Raw genomic sequence first — 13,361 nt, 5'->3', positions numbered from 1 at the left:
TTAATCAAGGTTTATGTGATTAAGTAAGGCAAATAACAGGCAAAATATGGAAAAGGTCCATTTTACTAAGCCCACATTTGACTTCACCTATACGGTATCATCAGGAGCTTTAACTGAAGGCACTTGCCATATTGCTTCAAAGATTTTCTTTCTGCATGGCATGTTGCTGCATCCTACTTTGTGCTGTAGCTTCACTTGTCTCATTGCCCATGAAGGCCTTAAGTCACATTAGAAGTCACCACCCAGAGCTATTTTATCATATTGAAGATTAGCAAGACTCACCGCCAATACCACATGAAGAAAAACCTTCCCATCATCTGCATTGTTCCTCATACCATGAACAGTGGCTTGACTTGGTCACCTCTGCCATGCACCAAAACTTCCAAACAACTGATCTCCTGTCCCAGGAGTTCCTGCTGTTCAGTTCCTCACTATCATCCCCTTCTTGCCACAGACTCTTTTTGTGGGTGGCAAGAGGAAAAAAGTTATGTCTGCCCCATAATTTACTTCTCTACAGGAGTGCTGTTTCATTGACATTGGTTTCCACTTGTGTCCATAAACACCTCATTTATCAGCACTGTCTTCAGAAAAGCCAAGCCTTCTGGACCTCTACACTTCATACTACTCTGATAATAGCATCTATGATTAGTTGTGCAAGAAGTTAAACCAGTCTGACAAAAGGCTGTAGGTGAGAAAATACTACATTTCAGTTTTGAGCGATAGTGTCACAGACCTAGGCTTCACAGTTTGGCCAGCTGCATGTAGAGCTTCTCTGGCTGAATACATGTCTATTTTAGTGGAAAATTAGTCTTACTACACAGTGGAAGCATTAAGAAAAAGAAACAGAAAAGCAGTCATATTTGTAGGAGGAGGAATAAATGCATAGGAACAATTTGAAATGCCTGTTTCACTCCTGAAAACACACTGAATTTCCATTCCTCTCTTGGATTGAAATTGTCTAATTTGCAAAATGGTGAAAACTTAGCAGTAACAAAAAGCTGTTTGCTTGTTTCTAAATGGAAAAATATTCATGAGGACTTTCAGTTGACACAGTTAAGGCTCTACAATGACTCCAGAAATTAAAGCTTCAGAAGAAAACATTGCTTGGCCAACAGCCCATGGATTTAAGATCCCTCAGCCCTCAATCGTCCCTCTAGCATATATCATATGAGTTGCAATAAATTCAGGACACCAGGATACACCAGACTTACACCATCTGCACCAGTGATCATCACGCATGAATGTCTTTTTAGACATTTTAACTTTATTCTTCATAGTGTGACACAGCTGTCTCCAAAAAGCACCAACAGAAGTGAAGCTATGTGCAAGAGAAGTGCTACATGTACTTCTGCTGTCCTTTCAAGATGGACAAAAAAGTGAATATTTCAGAAGCACGACAGGTTAAAAAAAAAAAAAAAAAACAGACAAGAACTCAACAAATCAACTCCATGCTTCTGCCAGCAAGGCTCCATCTGCCCCTCTCAGAGGTCACCATGGTGGACAAGCTTCACAACAGCACCTCAGTATTCTGTAGCAGGCTGTAGCAAACCAAGGAAAGCTGAAGAGTCAAGAGTGGCTTTCTTTGTTTCTTTTTCAAATGTTGTGGATGCTAATTGTTTTTTCCCCAACTTAATAAATGAGCAGACAAAGACAAGGTAATTCTGAAATAGTTGACTGGCTGCTGAGCTCCTATGGTATTTTAATACTGTGAAAACACTAACAAACTTACATAGCAAATATAAGAGCACAGATAGGCTACTAGATGCCAACCCACTAGATGCTTGGGTGTCACAGTCATGTAAGAAGGATTGGTGCAATCCTGGCAATAGATCTGAGCTGCTTCTGTCACTCTGACTTGACGCTGTAGAACAGCTGTACATAGCTACTAAACCCAGCCTCTGCTGTAGCCTCCTGCCTGGCACCACACTGCTAACTCATTCTGGTTCACCGTGGCCTCCTCTGACTAGAAAGCATGAAAATTGCCTTGACTGAGAACAGTGGTGCATGTGTTCTGGGATCTTTCACAAGTCCCGTAGTTTTTCCTGCCTCATTCTTGGGACTGTAAATCCCACTCCAGAACTGTAGTATCACAGCTGCTGGGAGCTGCTCTGCAAAGCTGCTTTGCCTTCCTCCTTCACTCTTATTTGTCCTTTCCTGCCCCAGAACCAATGCTTGGGTAGCCATTGGTGGTGCAGACAGGATCAAGGAATTTACTTACATGAAAAACACCATGCAAAAATAGTAATGACAGAAGTTCATCTCTAACCTGGATTCCTTCCATGTCCTAAGTAGTTATTCAAATGTGTGCAGTCACACAGGAAGGGATGGAAGTAGCAGCTGTCTGGAGCTTCACTGAGGTGAAATCCTTCTGAAACTTCAGTCTCAGAGAGAGGTTTTACTGTCCCAAGCATTAAATAAAACTGATTTTGAGGTTTACTTTATTTATAAAGTTGTTTGCATAAAGACACTTTCCCAGATTTTCAGTATATTGGCACCAATCCCAATTTTCTGCACTAAGCTACTCGATTCTTCAAATAATTGCTAATCTCATGTTCTCCCTAGTTACATATTTTGCAGGAAAGAGAGCCTGCACCTCCGTATCCTAATCAGTACTCAAGAGTATTAATCAGATGCTTTCCAACCGACGGATGAGTTATTTGCTCTTGCTTGGTTTTATTTTCTTCTCCTACAATGTCTACACATACTATACAATATTTTGCAATGTTGGTTCCCATGAGACTGGCAACAGCACTGGATTGTAGGGTTTTAATCAGATTAATCATTTTAAATTGGCCAACGCCATTAGTAATCCATTCGAATATGCTGTTAGTAAAATAAAAGTAAAACAAAAAGTCCTTTTCTATCAACACTCTAAAAATACTCTGCATTCTGCTCTGAAGATATGGTGTCAACAATACATGCATTTAAAGGCAAACTGATTCCCTGCAAAAGCCAAAAGCAAATTTTCCGTAGAAGGTCTGCATCAGTGTTGTAAACCCGTTGACTATGATGTTAGATTATCATGTAAGCAGCTTAATGACATTTAAATTGTGCAGCTCATGAGAAATCGCATGAAGAGCTTTTCCACAAGCTGCCTTTTGTAAAAACATCCCAGATGAAAAGCAGGTATTTACAGCATGTTTGGTTTGCAGTGACCCCAAGATGACAGAATTCAGTATCTGGAGGATAGCTGAGACAGTGAGCTGCGGAGTTAGGACTCAGGACATCAGGGCAGTAGAATTTGGCTTATTTGGGTAATTGCTATGTAAAATTCCCCAGCAAGCAGCCATCGAGCAGAAAGAGATGAGGCTGAATTTAAAAAAAAAAAAAACAGAAACAATCCACCATGTCATGCAAGAGGGCCAGAATTTCACCAGCAGAACTGCCAGGCTAAGACAGAAGCCCCTCCATGAACTAAAACACAGAAGGGAGCATACAGGAGGAGGAAACAAGGCAACAGAACTGGCAAGGAAACCAGAAACAAGAATTACTGTTCAACTGGCTGGAAAAGAGAGGAAATAGAGATGCCCTCTATGTGAGAAAACAGCTGGAATACTTGGAGCTCTGCCTTAGGGTGGATCAGAAGCCAAACAACAGTTTATGGATCAAGATTAGCAGCCAAACATTGTTTGGCCTTGTAGTGGGTATGTACTATAGATTTCGTGACCAGGAAGAAAATGCAGATGAGACTTTCTTCCAACAACTGGAAGAAGTCTCACATGCACAGGTCCTGTTCCTTGTGGGAGACAAACCACTGCTGTATCTGCCCGAAGGATGATAGAGGAGGGCTCTGGTAATCTAGAAGACTTCTTGAATGCACTGATGACAACTTCCTGGTAACTAAGAAGCTAACAGGAGAACATGATCTGCTAGACCTTGTAGTTACAAGAAGAAAAATTTGTCTGCGATAAGAAAGTCAGAGGCAGCCTTAGCTGCAATGACTCTGAGATGGTAAACTTCAGGAATCTGAGAGGAGAAAAAAATGACAAAAAGCAGGATCACAGCCCTGGATTTCAGGAGAACAGCTAAGTCTTCCTCTGACTTTCATGTCTCAAATTCTCTCTAAATCTCAATGAGATCCTTTAAACCTGAGTCTTTAATTCTGTGAACCATAAAAATATTGCTTCAAATCCTAGTTGGACCTGACAGTAAAAAGAGACAGGGCAACAAGAAAGACTTCTCTAGTTACATGAATTGTAAAAAGAAGAGGCATACAACATGGGTCAAAAGGTAATTAGGAGTTCACTGATAATAATTTCGAAACTTCTGCCTGCCCTGGTGAAAAATGTGTGTCCTCAGGGAGGTCTCTGGTGATATGAAAACCAAAAAACACTATACCCGTCTCTGGGTCCAGCCAGGAAACTCAGAATTCAGCAGATGGGAAACTGATGGATTAAGTAGCAGGTGAATACAAGCCACAAAGGGCATTGTCATCATGTAAACTGTATACTCAGTGACACTGGCAGGGGTGTGGGCAGCGCAGAGGGGAATTATTACCCTGCTGTATTCTGTAATGGTAAGGCTGCACTTAAAACAGTGTCTCCCATTTCTTTCCTGATACTGAGAAACTGAAAAAGATCCAGTGAGGAGCTTTCAGTGTGGCCAGGGCCTTGAGCCCATAACCTATCAGGAGAGACATGGGAACTTGACTTGCTTTGGTTGGCAAGGACAAAAGCCAAATGCAAACCTCATGGCAGCCTTCAGTTTCCTGGAAGGAGGATTGCAGTAAAACCACTCTCAGTAATGGCAGATGAAATAATGAAGGGCAGCAGCTACTAATTGCACATAGGGAAGGTCAGAGTAGATGTCAGGAAAGATTTCTCACCAAAAAGGTAGTGCAGCACTGGCAGAGTGTGCATACAGATGGGACACGATGCGAGTGGGGGGGCTGAAAGAGCGTTGCGTCCGTCCCGATCGCGTCCCTGTCGGAGCAGCTCTGGAGGTGCTGCGCAAGCACGCTCGCACACACTGTGACACACCAGAGCTGGTGGATACTCACAGCCACTCATACCCACAGAGCCTGACAGCTCCTGCAGCGTCGCCAGGGACAGAGAGGCAGGAGGGGTCCTTTGTATTGAGTTCTGAGGGGTTTATTGGGGTCCCTGCTCGAGGGGACCCAGGGACAAAGAACACAGAACACTGAAGGATCCAGGGTTTTATCCAGAGCGGCGCCGGGCGTGGGCAGAACATCAGAGACCTATCACCTGGGGGCCAGGGGGTGGAGAGGACGTGGGGTGACAGGACAGTGACTAGGGACGGAGAGGGGTGGAACAAGGGTACCAGGAACCAGTGGGGTATTAAGTAAAGGAGAACTGTCTAGAACATGGACTTAAAAGGGGGTGGTCTTAGACCTCTGAGCCTGCCCACCAGCAGACCTCCACTGTTTTGGGGCTCTGTGGCTCCTTGGTCATTCCTGGAGAGGACTCAACCTCTGCAACACAGATGTTGTGGAATTCCCATTCTAGAGGGTCTTCAAGATTTGCTAGAGAAAGCAGTATCTCAGCCTTAGACAGGGTTGGTGGCAGTCCTGCTTCCAGCAGAAGATTGGACTAGAAATTCCCAGAGGATTTTGCAACCAGCATGTCAGTAGTCTTCTAGTACTATGACAGTGTCACTAACACCCTTAGTGTTACCCACTCCAAGCACAAAGTATCTCCACTTTGACTGTCATTATAAAGGAGAAATGTCATGATGTGCCTCTATCCCTGGTTTCTAAGTGCAGCACAAAATGTGAGTATCAGCCTGATCTATCATTTATGGGTTAGAATTCTGTAAAGCAGTCAGGGTGCCAAAAATATACAGGAAAAATATCTCTGGCCATGTAAGTCATCATAATCATGACCATTGTATTCAATGGTCACAATTCAATCATAAGCCTGATGAACAATGAAACAAAGTTGTCCTGAGCAATTAGAAAAAAAAAAAAAGTAGTAGTTACATACAAAGCAACCAACCTATCAAAAAAAAAAACAAAAATACCTTCACACACCGAAAAAACCCCAGTAAGGTATACACATGTGTAAAGATCTGGCAGCAGCTATGTAATTACTGTTTCTATTCCAGGTAGAGCCATTGACTCATCGCATGTCATTTGACCTCCATCTGCTTTGCTCAAAACTAAAGAAAATTGATACAGTAGAATGACAGCTGAGAACCAGGCAGGAGGAATTAAATAGATTTCAATCACCAGACCTATAGAAATAGAAATAACTCCTGCTCCTAAATGGATAAAAAATAAATTTTATATATACATTAAGGCATTAAAAAGAAAAAGCCAGTTGCTGTTCTTATAAAGTTAGCCCAACCTCATATTAAGATATATGTATCTTTCCTCCTAAATTGTTAAGCATCTTCTGGAGCCAAAGGGTCTAGGTATGGTTGGCTGTCTTTACTTCTGATTTCTTACTTTTAAGTTGGGCTTAACATAAGGCCCTGCACAACACAGAATTAATAATAAATTTTACTTCACATGATCAGCTAGTTCGTCCTGTGACTCCAATTCATTTTTACACTGCAGATATTCACTTTCGTGTGCTTTCTTTAACTTTGTGACCAGTTCCTATAAGATTTCTGGTACTGTTAGCACTTATACAATAGGGTTCAAGACAAAAGTCAACAAACCTCTCCCATCTGCTCCTGAGACTGCAGTCAGTTCAGCTTCGCCTGCAGCACTGTGCACTGACACCACAAGGAATTCCTCTGAGCTCTTAGCACTGTGTCATCCTCCTTAGACATTCAGTGCACTTTGTAATGGTCTCATAGTTCACCCCTGCTGAGCTAGATGGAAATTACAAAGGAAAAAAATAATCAAGTGCTTCAGCAACACCATTATTAGAAAACAGGCTGCTTTCCAATTATCTTGCTTATAGGTAGCAAGGGAAGTGGGGTTTAATTATTTCTTCACTCTTCCACAATGTTTTTCCTTAATGGGAAGTTGAAAGTGTTGCACCCTCCCAACTAACTTTGCTTAGTTTGCTTTAGTCCTCACATCACATTCCATGTGATAAACCCTCAGAACTGACCTATGCCCAACTCGTGAGTCAGTCCTCCAGCCAGTAAGGAGCTCTCTCCATATAGTCCACACAAAAACATGGGAAGTACAGTTTTCACCCAAGTGCCCAGTCCTACTCCTGTGTATTGGTGCTTCATCTCCAAGCTCAATGAAATATTTTGGAATGTCAGTTAAAGCTTGAAATGTCTTTTCCTTGGAGTGCTTTCTCCCCCTGTTTGCAGAGAGGATGAGGACAGCACTTCCTGAGCACAAGGTCCCAGTCCTCAAATGTCATTCCACCATTCCCTTTCATGCCTGCACATGAACAGACAAGTTTTTGTAAAACTCAGAGGAGAAGGATGCTGAAATATTCTGGACTTCAGCACAAAGCAGCATATAATACCTAGAATAACTTTCCATTTTAGTTGTCAGTACTTGGTCTTGAGCATTAACTGGAGTCCTCAGACACAGGCAGACAGGTATGGGCCACCTGGACCACTTGGGTTTGTTTGGGGGGTTTTAGCAAAAACTTGTTTTTAGCTGTGTCACAGAGAGAAATGTTTGAGAGAAAACATGTTTTTCTCTTACTGCTGTCTACATTTGGTCTTAAAAGATGTATGTAGGCTTTTATTAACATATGTTGGTCTATGAGCTACTTGGCAGTAAGAACCTTCTCTTTTCCTTTGCTTTCTCTTCAGCTGTTCTTTCTGAAATGCCAGGTGCCCTCACTGGAGCCAAAGTATGAAGGACACTGTTATTTGCCGCCTGTAAAAATACATGAACACATTAAATATAGTTACTGTATATGCCACTACACTTCTATTTCTTTACTCCAGCATTCATTACATTGACACTTTACCTAAGTGTATATATCTCCTGTGCCATATTTTTCCTGTTCTCCACCCCTCCCCTCATGCATCTTTATGACAGCATAACCCTCCATACAAAAAAAAGACTAGAAGCTTCAAAAGCAAAGTCAAATACCGTGAGAATAGATACCATTGCTTGTTTCCTACAGGTACTAAAAGCAGTTCATTGATCTTTCCAGGAATAGGAATCCTACCATGGACATGATCTGATTCTTTTGTTGGCAATTAACATAGCCACTTAAGGCAGATGGTGTTAAATGTGAACTGTGAAAAGTGTTACAGTGGTGTATCTCACTGCTATCGCAGACAGTAGGTTATGCAGCTGGCAGTTTGAAGTGCAGCTGAGAATGGTATAGTAGTTTTCCACCTTTCTCAAAGGAGCTTCCAGCATGCAGTGAGGGTAACAGTAACACAGCTGTAAGCCTACCTTGCCTGCTACCTTACTGTCCTGCTAAATTTTGGCAAATCCATTTCTAATCAAAATGTTCCATATTAGTATTTAGTAACATCATTGCTCTTCTTCCTATAAAAAGAGCGAATGGCACATTCAAGCCTTTCAGGTTAGCAATGTTCAAATAAGAGGGGAAGAAAAGCAGCAAAGGGCAAGGCAGTGGGTTATTGTTTTAAAGTATAGAAGTCCTTACTTGTCTCCAAGAGGAAAAGCAGAACACACAATATAAAATTGGGATTTTACCCTCCTCTATGTTAGATAATACAAAAACAATGGAACACAACTGTCATATAAACCTATTTAAATGTCAGAAGCATTTATTACTGCTTCTGCTAAGTATTATTACTAAAACACTGAAGAAAGTGCAACAAAATATATAGTTTATTGTTGCAACTGAGAAATGTTTTGCTTTTTGCTTTGCTTTTCCAGTAATGATTGAAGACATTGGATGCAGTTCTTATCCCATTGCATTTCATGGGACTTCTGCTTTGACTGCAAGGAGTAATACTGGATCCCAGTACAGTAATGCCTCCACTTCCAACATTATTATGATTCTGATCTTGTTCTTGGCTGTGCTTTGAGCAATAAAGAGCATCATCATTATGTATGTATCAACTGTATGGATTCCTGCTAGATCTTTGCTTCTTTCTGTAAGACACAACTGTGATGCCACGTACATAATTGTGAAGTTATAAATGCCAACAAGTTTTATGAAATACTTTCCTGAAGAATTATCAGCACATTTGAACAACAGAAATGCAAGGCACTTTACTAGCAACTGGAGCTACCAACTGGATCAAACAAAATTTAAAAATCACAGAATCATTTTGGTTGGAAAAGACCTCTGAGATCATCAAGTCCAACCTTTGACTAATCACCACCTTGTCAACTAGATCAAAGCACTAAGTGCCATATCTGGTTGCTTCTTGAACACCTCCAGGGATGGTGACCCCACCACCTCACTGTGCAATGTTTAACAACCTTTTCTGTAAAGAAATTCCTCCTGATGTCCAACCTGAACCTCCCTGGTGCAGCTTGAGGCCATTTCTTCTTTCCATGTTGCTGGTTGCCTGGGGGAAAAGACTGACAACTTCCTTTCTGGTAGTTGTAGAGAGAGATAAGGTCCCACCAAGGCTCCTTTTCCCCAGGTTAAACAACCCCAGCTCCCTCAGCTGCTCCTCATATGACTTACACTCCAGACCCTTCACCAGCTCCATTGCCCTTCCCTGGACTCACTCCAGCACCTCAATGTCTTTCTTGTAGTGAGGGGCTTAAAACTGAACACAGCACTTTAGGTGCAGCCTCACCAGTGCCGAGCACAGGGGGGGATGATGACTGCCCTGGTCCTGCTGGCCACACTCTTGCTGATACATATTACCGCAGGCCTGGGCCCTAGGGTATATCACTGTGTCCCGCAGCCATAGGGAGGAGGAGGAGAGAAGATCCAGTAGGCAGGAATGGTGCAGCAAGATTGATTTATTTAATTATTTTACAAACTCTTTTAGAGACTTTTTTCTTCATAGTCTAATTGGACAAAGGATCAGCCACCCCTTGGGGTGATTGGCTAAAATCCTGAAGCATCCATTGTCAAAATATTTTTCTACCATAAACAAGACTTTCCAAGGTTGCAGGTGGCTTGGTTGTTTACATGCTCTGCTACCTCTTCTGTGAGAGAGAAAAGTCTCTCACGGACTTAGAAAATAGCAAGAAAATCCTTGCTAGCAGCATTTTTGTATCTACAGATACAGGCCAGGATGCCATTGGCCTTCTTGGCCACCTAGGCACAGCTGGCTCGTGTTCAGCTGCTGCTAGCCAGCACTCCCAAGTCCTTTTCTGATGGGCTGCTTTCCAACCACTCTGTCCCCAGCCTGTAGCACTGCCTGGGGCTGTTTGGCCAAAGCATAGGACCTGGCACTTGGCCTAACAAGACCTCGTGCAACTTTTTCTCCTATGGAAGTCTCACATCTACAAATGCTTTGTAATTTTCTGATGGAAAACATGATTTCTGCAAAACTGAAGTTTGCTGTGTGAAAATTAAAAAACACCAAACAGCTTCTGTATGGAAAATAGAAGGCTTTGATCCTATTGTCCTGGAGTCAGTGTAGCTTTCTGTTCCATTTTCCCTGTCAGAAGTGTAGTTCACAAGAACCATGGCCTCCTGTCAACCAGGCCAGTGAATACTGAATAATTTGAGTACATGCTCCTTCTCCCCTCTTCTCACTACTTTGGATAGAAGAGAAGAACTGGGTAATAAATGCTTCATCAGTCTTCACTGAAAACAACAACAGGAACACTAAACTATGTCCTTAGAAAGGAAGGCAAACACAGACTTCCTTGCTTAGCTGGACTGCAGACTTAATAAAGAGGTGCAGCTCCCCTGACATTCTTAGAAAAGAACATGAGTAGAGCCAGTATATTCTTCCTCCTTAATTTCAGCTAAAATTTTTTCCCCTAATTTCTGTGCATGTATTGGGAATTGAGCACCAGGGTCAGGCAGGAGGTGGGGGAGAACCAAAAACACCCCTCAAAGAAACAAGCAAAAAACCCCAACACAAAGCACACACACAAATTCCAAACATAAACCCAAAATTCCACACCCAAAACCCCACATCACCACTTGTATCCTCTTACCATAAAACAGCTCTTTTGCAGGTGAGGATATAGATCTTGCCTTGGGGTTCCACGGTGGGGCAGCTAACTTGCTGAACAGCTAACAGCTGCTTCTGATGCTTTAGCATGCTTGCATCATAGGAATGAGTATGACTTTTTACGATTTCCAAATCTAGCATTCACCATTCTTTCAAAACTCTGCCCTTCTTATTCTTGTATCAGATAAACATGGAAGATACTCTTTCCCACTTAATAAGAGCTTTCGGTCACAGCAGGATTTACATTTATTGCTTTCTACATTTATAGCATTATTGCAGTCAATATTAATATTCTGATTATCACTCCATATTTAATTTTAAATTGCAATTTCAGTTATGTTTGTCTTGATTAAGTTATAATGTATAATGTATCTGAATTTCATCTCATTTTCTGTGAGGCTGCCAGATACTGGATTAGTGGATGGTTCCCAAGGATAAAATTTAAATTTAAGATTGTTTGGGTGTACAGTGTGCATCCCACAATTACCAATATACACTGCTGTCTATTAGAAGTATGAAATTGGTGCACTTCATGTATTCATTTTGCTGCACAGTGCCTTCATGTGCGAACTCATGTATAGAGCTAACAAGTTGTTGACCTAGAATAGCTATTCACAGAATATTATTTCATTTGCTAAATTTTGCTAATAACTGCATCCACAATATTCATTTTTAGCTGTTAAGACTTTCAGAGTGTGCTTTGATATTCAGTTATTACTTAAATATATCACAATATGCTAAACTGCTTTTCAGTACATGAAATAATAACAGAGCTTAGATTAAGGCCACCTTGGAAAAAGGAAAAAAACAAGGTCTTCTAGACCACCAAGCTAAACGTTGCACACTAAAAGATTCCCTATTTTCTCCTTAAAATATGGAATTTGTAAAAGACAAAACAACTACCAGTACACCAGACACACGAACTCATCTTTTATTCCAACAGAATCCATAACTCATCTGATAAACATGGTGAAGTACTAGTTCTGTGTCTCCTGGAAGGGTAGATTATAATATAACAATGTATTCTACATTATATTCTACTGTGCTGAACTGGTAAATCACAGAGTAGAAATTACCAGGAAGTCCAAATTCTTCAGCTATTTTAATGTATCTCTTCTGGTTTCAGAGATCTTCAGAGGCTTAACAGGAAAGAAAAAAAAACCATTATTGCCCTTACGTTATCTATACATATCGCTCAAAAAAAAAAGAATAGGGAACAAAAAAAAAAATAGAAATAAAAAAGGAATTATGATTGTATGGTAACTGTTCAGTCTGTTCCTTACTGGAAGTATAAATTGTTCATCTAACTTCAAGTACCATATGCTTCAGTGGTCCATTCATTTTCATAGAAATTTATATTCCTCAAATGAGCTGTGAGGCTTGGTGCCAGTATTTATCTATGAGGCTGCTTAAATTCAGATTATAAAATAACTTGCAATTTTGAGTAAAATAGACTAGCTTCTCTTACTCACATTTTCACAGAACATATCTTACCTAGGACTAGCATGTAAGTATTTGTCTTAGCAACCTAACCCACCTTATTAAAGCACTGATAACAGATTTACTTATAAGTTATAGTACACATCTGCATAAATACATTTACAAATTCCAGGTTTGATACAAAAAAATAAGAAATTTGCACAATTACTAAGAAAGAGAAAAAAATCTCATTCTAATAAATCAAAATTTGTCACATAAAAAATGGAAAATAGACCAGATACACATCAAAACAGCTTTATCATTGGTGCTCAAACATTTACCACTCTAAAGGTTCACTATGCTCTGAAAATGAAAGAGGGCACTTTTGGAAAGCATGAACGGCACTATTAAATCTACTGAAATATCATGATTTTTCAGCAGAAGTACAGATTTTTTTAATTATGGAAAATACAGTTCAGCAAAAAAAATGTTCGGTGTGTTTCTATAAAAAGTGAATTATTTTTAAAAACAAATCATTTGAAAGAACAGTTAGTTGCAGAAACAGATTCTCTTTTTTTAATTTTACATTGGGCCCTGCTTTTTTAACTCATGAATAGAAATTCTTAAATATGAAAGTTAAACACAGTGTGATTTATTTTCATATCTAGACTGATGCTTGAGGTCTTGGGAAGCTTTCATAAAAAGCTAAAAAATTCAATTACCACTACAGATGTGACAGATTCAGAAATTATTCATATACTCTAGAGCTTGAAAGCACAAAATCCCCAGCAGATTTTACAGGGTAGAAGACAAGTAGTCATTCAATCCCCACTTCACTCGCACCACTGTACAATATAAAAAATAATACAAAAACCTCCAAGATGTGACTTGCCAGCATTTTATATGTCACTGATGAGAGATAAGAAAGGTAAGGCTGTTTTCCATTAAAAAACAATTAGGAAGTTTATAAAATTTGGGTTATT

At 40.4% G+C, this 13,361-nt stretch overlaps 1 protein-coding gene and 1 long non-coding RNA gene across 10 annotated transcripts in view; one reads left to right on the top strand and one right to left on the bottom strand.

Moving 5' to 3' along the window:
* The window catches only part of GABRB1 (gamma-aminobutyric acid type A receptor subunit beta1), a 123,912-nt gene that overhangs the window by 51,413 nt on the left and 59,138 nt on the right, over positions 1–13,361 (top strand). The window lies entirely within an intron of this gene.
* Positions 11,759–13,361, bottom strand: part of LOC109144958 — a 54,034-nt gene continuing 52,431 nt past the window's right edge. The window contains exon 3 of the long non-coding RNA XR_005601724.1: positions 11,759–12,098. This is a non-coding gene — a long non-coding RNA (uncharacterized LOC109144958). The remainder of the gene's footprint in view (positions 12,099–13,361) is intronic.

Source organism: Corvus cornix, chromosome 4 (genome assembly GCF_000738735.6).
Source record: "Corvus cornix cornix isolate S_Up_H32 chromosome 4, ASM73873v5, whole genome shotgun sequence".
NCBI classification, from domain to species: domain Eukaryota; kingdom Metazoa; phylum Chordata; class Aves; order Passeriformes; family Corvidae; genus Corvus; species Corvus cornix.
This window is presented reverse-complemented; position numbering and strand designations above follow the sequence as displayed.